The sequence below is a fragment of the Lathyrus oleraceus genome, chromosome 7 (genome assembly GCF_024323335.1).
Source record: "Lathyrus oleraceus cultivar Zhongwan6 chromosome 7, CAAS_Psat_ZW6_1.0, whole genome shotgun sequence".
NCBI lineage: Eukaryota > Viridiplantae > Streptophyta > Magnoliopsida > Fabales > Fabaceae > Lathyrus > Lathyrus oleraceus.
Window position 1 is genome coordinate 255,605,985 of NC_066585.1, and position 9,271 is coordinate 255,615,255.

At 37.7% G+C, this 9,271-nt stretch overlaps 1 non-coding gene across 1 annotated transcript; it reads right to left on the minus strand.

Annotated features, from left to right (window-relative positions):
• Positions 1-4,185: 4,185 nt before the first annotated feature.
• LOC127110018 (small nucleolar RNA R71) lies at positions 4,186-4,292 on the minus strand. The gene has a single exon (XR_007797258.1). It is a non-coding gene; the product is annotated as a small nucleolar RNA R71 (small nucleolar RNA).
• Between the last annotated feature and the right edge of the window lie 4,979 nt (positions 4,293-9,271).

Below are 9,271 nucleotides of genomic sequence, written 5' to 3' on the forward strand. Positions count from 1 at the left end.
AAGGACCGCACAAAACCGTGAAACAATTTTTGGGGTTTTGGGGCACTACTACGGGTCGTAGAAACCCTATGGTTTTTCTACTAGAGGCATGCTAAACAAGGTTTATTTGGGGGGACGCTACGTGTCATGTTGGGTGCTACGGGGGGCCGTAGAAGACCTTTGAATTTTGTGTGAGGAAATCTATTATGAGGTGCAGTTCGAAGAGTTGGGTAGATGATGCATAATACTACCTTATGATAACAATTTAGAGGTTAAAGGTATAAAAATATGAAGAGCATATTTAATTGTGATACGTTTTATGAGATGATTATTGAGTCATTATATAATCATGAACTTAAGGGTTGTTATGAGTTGACGAAGAGCGTGACAAATCGTTGTGATAAAATGTTATGATAAGTTAAACAATATTTGAAATGTGTGTGTCATTATAAGACGAGTTGTAATTATATGTTGCTGATGTTTAGATGTGTAGTTTGGAGTGAGTGATTAATGTGTGGACTTCGGTCCTGAGATAAGTTGTTGATTCATAAGTGGGGATTATTAACGAATGGTTGATTCAGAAGTGGGGATCACTGATGAGTGAATGATTCAGAAGTAGGGATCAATGATGAGTGGTGTTCAAAGTGGAACCTGGTTCGAAGAGGAACTATTGTTGAGTAGATGAGATCAGTAACATACCTCTGATGTCTAAATTTGTATCACATGCAATGAGTCGACATTATTGGTCATATTGCATATATAAAAGTACTGTGAATTATTTTGTTGTTATGAATATGTGATATGTTTGTTGATTTATGTGAATATGCTACCATTTTTATGTTTTGCACCACAAGTATACTTGAGCGTATTCTCACCCATTTCTTTTGTTTATTATGGTGTTCTATACGATGTGGTATAGATACTCAGGAGGAGAAATAGCTTATGTGAGTTGGAAGATGGCATTGATTCTTTCCTTCATTTTTTATATCGTTTTTTAGTTATTTAGTTTTCAGTTTTTTTGATATGTAACAGTGGGAACGAGTCGTTAGCGTTGTTTGAGTTTATTGTTTTGGATTTGTTTAGATTCAATCAAATACTTTATTTTTAAGAGATAATTTAAAGTATATGTTCATCGTTAATTTTGCTGAAAGGATTTAATTAACTTGGAAGAGTATGCATGTTGTGAATATGCATCACTATTTTGAGAATAATATTGTTTATCTTTTTAAAAGGAAAGAGTCGGAATTTATAAGGTGTTACATCTTTCCACATAGAGCAGTAGAATTGAAGAACGAGGACAATGATTTGACTTTTAAAGCCAGTGAACATATATTGAAAAGTTATTAGATAAGAGAATTAGATTGATCCTACAGAATCCATACCATTGTGAACCATGTAAATAAAAATAGATCATCAGGCTAAGGACATTACAAAGGCGTGTCATGTGAGGCAACCAATGTGTGATATTCCTGCCCTTAGTTTTAGTTTTTTTTAATTTTATGAATAAAAATCAGCCAAGACGTAGTATGGAAAAGTTTTGCATCAGAAAAAAACATTTGGCCATGTTTTGTTGAGTATATACGATGATGTAGGGTGTAAATATGCAACCAAAAAAACTGAGAAACTTTAGTCATTCTTGGATTGTGAGTGTATATATATGCAAAAACTTGATGCATATACGCTGACCCATATCCCGGTGATGAGTTGTCATAAAGGAGGGGAAACATGTGTATGTTGGCCATGGGTGTATGTAGGTTGGTATTTAAGAAAACCAGAGCATGCATAATGTAACTCTTTGTTTCCTGCCCAAATTTTCTTTAACGTAAATTATGTATACTGATAACATGAAATAATATCACATTCTTGGACTCGATTTAATTAAATTATATTATTATTCACTTCAATTTATTTCATTTTATTCGATACTACTGGGTATTTTTCCTTCTATTTATCTCAGGTAGCTTATTTGAAGCATAAGTGAAAAAGGAAGAAAAGGAGGTGCAAAAAGAAATGAAGAGAAGCAATTTCACCAAAGTCCAGCCCAAAAATACAAGCCATGAGCGTTGAGCCTGTGACGAGCGCCACACAAGGTGTGACGAGCGTCACGCCCTGCTGCTTTGTGTTACGAGCGTAACACATGGTGTGACGGACGTCACACCATTCTCCTATATTTTTGGCTTCAGAAACGCAACAGAGGCACGTTGAAGCCTATTATTTCGTTTGACTCTTGGAACGTGAGGATTTTACACGGGAAAGCTTTGGAAACCGTTACAAAGTGGACTAGTATAAATAGTCACTTCCTTCCAACCCTAAGGGGATCTCTTCTTCGTTCTTTTTTCTTTTCCGGCCGTGCAAGCATACTTTACAGCATTACCTTTTTTTACAGTCTTTACTTTATTTGCAATTTTTATTTTCTTTTCCAGTCAATCTTTCAGCACTTAATTAATTTTTCACACAATAGTTTCTACACCGGAAACTATTGTGTATCTTTTACTGGATCTAACCTTACGTTAGATCCTAGATTTTTATTCCTTCACTTTTTATTTTCCTGTCCGATTGAAGAATTCAAGAACAAATCCAACCGGTCTGTGGTGGAGTGTTCAAGATTGCCATTAATTATTCATGTTCTTTAATTATTGTTTGAATTTATATATGCCCTGCATTATTGTTTATTTATATTGTTTGCCTGAGATGGATTTATTTAAGCATGATGATTGTTTAGATCTGTTTAGCATGTCCGGCTAATTTATTTAGGTATCGGTATGTATAGTAAGCGGAATGAAGGAATCAAAACTAAGTTGGTTTAATTAAGTTTAAAAATAAAATCACTCTTTTTATGGTCTCAATTTACAGGTTTAATACTTAGGTTTTTGTACGAGAGTAAAAGACTAAAGAAGTTAAAATCAATAGAACGAAAGTTTGAGTTTTTAACTGGACAGTGTAAATTGGACATTAATTCTAGATCAGGGCGAAAGCAATTTTTAGAGTTAATTAAATTCTAATCTTTTTCAAAAAGTATTTTTAAAAGTTAAATGTAGGACGAGAGTTAAGCATTTGAATTTAATTATATAATCTAAGTCAACAAAGCGAGAGTTTGAGACGAGGGTGTTTAAACGATTAGTATTTTCTTAAAAAGAGTTTCTATAGATTCTATTGTTTTCAAAAAGTGATTTTGGACTTAACTAATAAGTGACAGCTACGTTAATTTAAAGTCATGGTCTATTCAACAGAGCGAGAGTTTGAGAGAAGACTTTTAATCAATGGTGTCCACTGAAAAGATTTATTTTAAAACCAAGAAACCAACGAAGACTTGATTCCCTAATTACGATGAACTACATACCGATATCCGCTTAATTGATATTTAACCTAGATCTTATTTTAGTTTTAACTTTTCCCCCAAACAATCAAAGTATCATCCGCCTTAGCTTTACGAAGTAACCTTAGAAAACGGTATATCGATTCATAAGTCCCTGTGGGATCGATATCTTTTAAAACTACGCGATAGAATTGTGCACTTGCAGTTAGTACCCCAATCTACTCATAAAGTCGCGATCAAGTTTTTGGCGCCGTTGCCGGGGACTTTTATTTAGTCGATATCGTAACTCTTCTGTTACGCTGTAGAGACTAAGGCAATTCTTATTTCTTCTTCTTTCGTTGATTTGTATGCCACACACTCGCTCACAAGGCGAGCCGTTTTACTTACGAATCAACGACATCGAACTATATCTCCGAGTCTTACGACGAATTCGGGAATATCGTGCTGTAAACAATCTCCCTCCTATCGAAATTCCTGATCTCAAAAATCTTCTTCCTTCACCGATACCCGAGATGGCAGAACCAGCTCGTGCTCTTCGAGATTACGCCGCTCCATCGCAAGATGAGCCGCATTCGAGTATTGCTCCACCCGCAATTGAAGCAAACAACTTCGAACTTAAGCCTTCGCTACTACAGGCAGTGCAACAGAATCAATTCTCTGGAAATCCCACCGAGGATCCAAACCTTCATTTATCCGTATTTGTCCAATACGCTGATACTGTTAAAGCTAATGGTGTCACTTCAGAGGCAATTCGACTTCGTCTTTTTCCTTTCTTGTTAAGAGATAAAGCTAGAAGATGGCTTCAGTCTCTTCCTTCCAACTCAGTCATAACATGGAATGAGTTGAAGAAAGTCTTTCTTGCCCGATATTTTCCTCCGAGCAAAACAGCTATGTTGAGAGCCCAGATAAATGGATTTAAACAGAAAGATAACGAGTCTCTTTTCGAAGCATGGGAAAGATACAAAGACATGATGAGACTTTGTCCACACCATGGTTTAGAGGACTGGTTAGTGATTCATACCTTCTATAATGGTCTCTTCTACAACACAAGGTTAACAATAGACGCCGCCGCAGGTGGTGCACTTATGGATAAACCTTATGCCGATGCTTATCAACTTATCGAAAGCATGACCCAAAACCATTATCAGTGGGGAAGCGGCCGAGCAATGGTAGAGAAACCTCAAACGAAAAGTGGCATGTACGAGATAAGTAGCCTTGATCATGTTAATGCAAAAGTGGAAGCCCTTGCCCAGAAAATTGAAAGTTTGAATGTATCACCTCCAACCACCGTGGTTGTCGCAACTCAGAATTGCGAAGTCTGTGGAATCCAAGGTCACACTCCTGCAGATTGTCAACTCCTAATAGGAATCCAAGTAGAGCAAGTGAATTATGCTCAAGGAAATCCCTACTCGCACACCTATAACTCAAACTGGAAGAATCATTCTAATTTTTCATATAAGAGTAATAATACTTTATACGCACCAGGACAAGCTCCAAATCAAGCCCCAGTTATACCTCCTGGATATCAAAAGCCGACCCCATCTACACCTAACAATAATGTTCCTAGGAAATCCAACTTGGAAATAATGATGGAGAACTTCATAGCTTCTCAACAGCAAACCAATAAAGATTTCTTAAACCAGAATATACACACTAGCGAACAAATCAAACAACTAGCAAGTAAAGTAGATGCCCTGGCTACCCATAACAAAATGCTGGAAACACAAATATCACAAGTAGCTCAACAACAAGCGCCTACTGCTGCCCCAACTGGTACATTTCCTGGACAGCCCCAACCTAACCCGAAAAGCCACGCTCATGCAATCATACTAAGAAGTGGAACAGAAGTGGAAGGACCGGTAGATCCAAGAACTGAAAACCAAAACTCTAAAAAGTCAACTGAGGAAGAAAGTAAACCTAAGGAAAAGGAAGAAAGTAAACCTAAGGAAAAGGAAGAGAGTAATAAGGAAACCGTAGAAAAGAAAGAACCCTATGTACCTCCACCACCTTATAAACCACCTATCCCTTACCCTCAAAGGCTTATTAAAACCAAAGATGCGGGCTGTCATACCCCAAAATTTGCCCGTTAATCTTGCAAGACATTTTTCAAGGCAATCCAACTCATTTTTCAAGACATTGATCTTAAAGGAACAAAGACCCAACACACAGGCGGCCAAATCCAGAAAATGACTTAAACTGGCTTGCTCTCTAGGCGAGCAAAATCCTTTGCCTAGCGAAGCTTGCGAATACCAGAAATTTTGGGCTTCATTCTGAGCCCATTAGGTCACAAAAACTATTATAAATACCAAGACCTCATTCAGAAAAGAGGAGACGAAGGACAGAGAGAGGGAAACACAAACCCACACAGACAGCAAACCCTGGAGGCTAACCAAGAGAATTCAGAGCAACCCTAAAGGAAACCCTGAAGGAAACTCAATCTGCACAAAGGTTACCTCCGCCCAACTCAATCCGACCCCAACCCTAAGAGTGATCTGCCAATTCAACATTGCAATTCAATTGCAAACAGGTTTGCACTACCACTACCGCTTTATGCTCCTAATTTACATGTGGCATTATGATTGAATTTATAAATGTATCTTAGGTTTTGCATGTGGATTTAAGTATGCATGGATGTCTTGAATGTTTAACCATGTAATTTTTGTAATGGATGCCATAGGGTTTGGAGTTTGCTGAAATCGTACTGTTATTAAAATCAAAACCCGCAGTCGTTCGCTAGCACATCGCTAAGCGAACATGTAGCGAGTGTTCACCGAGCCTTCGCTAGGCGAGGCAGTAGCGAACATGACAGTCGCTGATTTTTTTTCGTTCTGTTATGTGCTTATCTGACATGTTCTATCATAGCTATGTATTATTGGCCTGACATTATTACTGCTGCGATTCCTTTGTTCGGTGCAACTATTGATCGCACCCCATTTGGTATTCTGACCTGTTTGCTGAATTTTGTGAGGGCTCACACATTCCCGAAGAAGGTAGCTTGCTAGGTATTCCACTTTATTTGTGGGATACCCTTGTGGAGATTCATCCTAATTACCTAACTGATTACAAATGTTGCCTTTGAATATATGATCTTGGCCCTCTCTTTGTTGCCTTACGGTATTACGGTCATGTCCCGCGAATGTGGGGATACACTTAGCAAAGACCCTTCGATTAAATCATCATGTCCCTATAAGATAAATCATAGTCCCTCGGATGTTGCCTGCGAATATATGATTTTGTCCCTCGATGGCCCGTCGTTGTAGCCTACGGTTAAATGATGATCGTCCCTTCGAATGCTAAGGTATCCTTACAAATGTTGCCTTCAATGACCAATCGACGACCCTACGATGTCCCTTTACATCCAAAGGATAAGACTACTTGCTTCTCAATAGTAAGGACAATTTTACCCTCCTAAGGATAGGAAATACCTATAAAGACCTTGGTTAGGCATAACTCTTAAATGCTTGCTCACAGCTTAAAATACTTTTCACACCTCACACTTTTCATAACATCTTTTAGAAAATTACCACTTGGTATACATTCGCACCAGAATCATCGTCGAGTTATATTTTTCTAAACATCTTTCAAAATTAAACGAGATAAACACTTTGTATACATTCGTACAAGAATCATTACAAAGTTAAACTCTCCTTTCAAAGTATTTTCTAAACACACCATATTTCTCAAACATTTTCTCGGACAAGAAAAACATAAGTGATTAAGCAATTAAGAGCCTATGGATAACCATGGATACAAAGGGTGCTAACACCTTCCCTTTGTATAATGTACCTCCCGAACCCAAAATCTAATCAAGGTCTTTCCTGTTCTTTTCCGCCTTTCCTTATTGGATAAAAGAAAAGTCGGTGGCGACTCTTGCTATCCACGACATTTGCTTTCCAAAGCAAAAACACAAAAGTCAGTTCACCGTATAACACAGGCCAATTTAAAAAATTTGTTGACCTACTGAAACAATTAAACGTCACAATTCCGTTTACAGAAGCTATTACGCAGATGCCCTCATATGCTAAGTTCTTAAAAGAAATTCTTTCTAATAAAAGGAAACTTGAAGATAGCGAAACTGTTACACTCACTGCTGAATCTAGCGCTATAATCCAGAATATGCCTCCTAAACTTAAAGATCCAGGTAGTTTCTCTATACCCTGTCACATAGGAAAATTTGTCATAGATAAAGCCTTATGCGATTTAGGAGCCGGTATTAGTGTTATGCCTTTATCCATATGCAAGAAACTAGAAATGGGAGAATTAAGACCAACTAAAATGTCTGTGCAACTAGCAGATCGTTCTGTTAGATATCCTGTAGGAATTCTTGAAAACGTTCCCGTGCGCATAGGTCAATTCTACATTCCAACTGATTTTATAATTATGGATATTAGAGAAGATGAAGTTACACCCATTATATTGGGAAGACCATTCTTAGCAACCGCCGGTGCAATCATAGACGTAAAACGAGGACGACTCACTTTCGAAGTAGGAGAAGAGAAAATTGAGTTCATTCTTTCCCAATTTTTGAAAGCACCTGCAATAGAAGACACATGTTACTTCATGGATATCATCGATGAATGCATAAAAGAAACAGAGTTAGAAAATGACAAATTGTCTGACTATCTTGTAGAAGACAAACTCAACCAATGTTTAGCAATAACACCGGACCCTACGCAATGCCTTAAGAAACCAACCCTAGACCTGAAAACACTTCCCAAAAATTTGAGATATGAATTCCTAGACTTAGAACTTGAACGACCAATGATAGTTAATGCAGACCTAGGAAAACTCGAAACCGAAAAACTCCTGCATATCTTAAGAAAATATCCAACCGCACTAGGGTACAACATCACCGATCTTAAAGGAATAAGTCCTTCTATTTGTATGCACCACATCATGCTAGAAGAAGACTGTAAAACTTCTAGGGAACATCAGAGGAGACTAAACTCGATCCTGAGTGAGGTAGTGAAGAAGGAAGTAACCAAGTTATTAGAGGCAGGTATCATATATCCTACATCTGATAGCAAATGGGTTAGTCCTGTACACGTAGTACCAAAGAAAGGAGGTATAACAGTTATCGAAAATGAAAAAGGAGAAACTATAACCAAACGAATCGAATCGGGATGGAGAATGTGCATTGACTATAGGAAACTAAACAAAGCAACCCGAAAAGATCATTTCTCTTTACCATTCATTGACCAGATGTTAGAACGATTAGCAAAACATTCTCATTTCTGCTATCTAGACGGTTATTCAGGCTTCTTCCAAATATCAATTCATCCTGATGACCAAGAAAAGACAACATTCACGTGTCCTTTTGGCACCTTCGCTTATAGACGAATGTCGTTTGGCTTGTGCAATGCTCCTGCAACCTTCAAAAGGTGCATGATGGCGATATTCACCGATTTTCTCGAAAACATCATGGAAGTCTTTATGGACGACTTTTCCGTATGCGGACAAAGCTTTGAAGAATGTCTTGAAAACCTAGAAAGAGTTCTAGAACGATGTGTAAAAGTAAACCTAGTACTTAATTGGGAAAAATGTCACTTTATGGTACAAGAAGGAATTGTTTTAGGACACATCATCTCAAATAGAGGAATTGAAGTAGACAAAGCCAAAATAGAGGTAATCAAAAACCTTCAACCTCCGAAAACTGTGAGAGAAGTACGAAGCTTCTTAGGACATGCCGGTTTTTACCGACGATTCATTAAAGACTTCTCTAAAATAACTAAACCTTTGACCGGACTATTGATGAAGGATGCTGAATTCATCTTCGACAATAAATGTTTAGAAGCATTCCAAACTCTTAAACAAGCATTGATCTCTGCACCCATAATGCAGACACCAGATTGGAATGAACCATTCGAAATAATGTGTGATGCCAGTGATTATGCTGTGGGCGCTGTTTTAGGACAACGAAAGGATAAAAAGCTTCACGTCATATATTACGCAAGTAGAACTCTAGATGAAGCACAA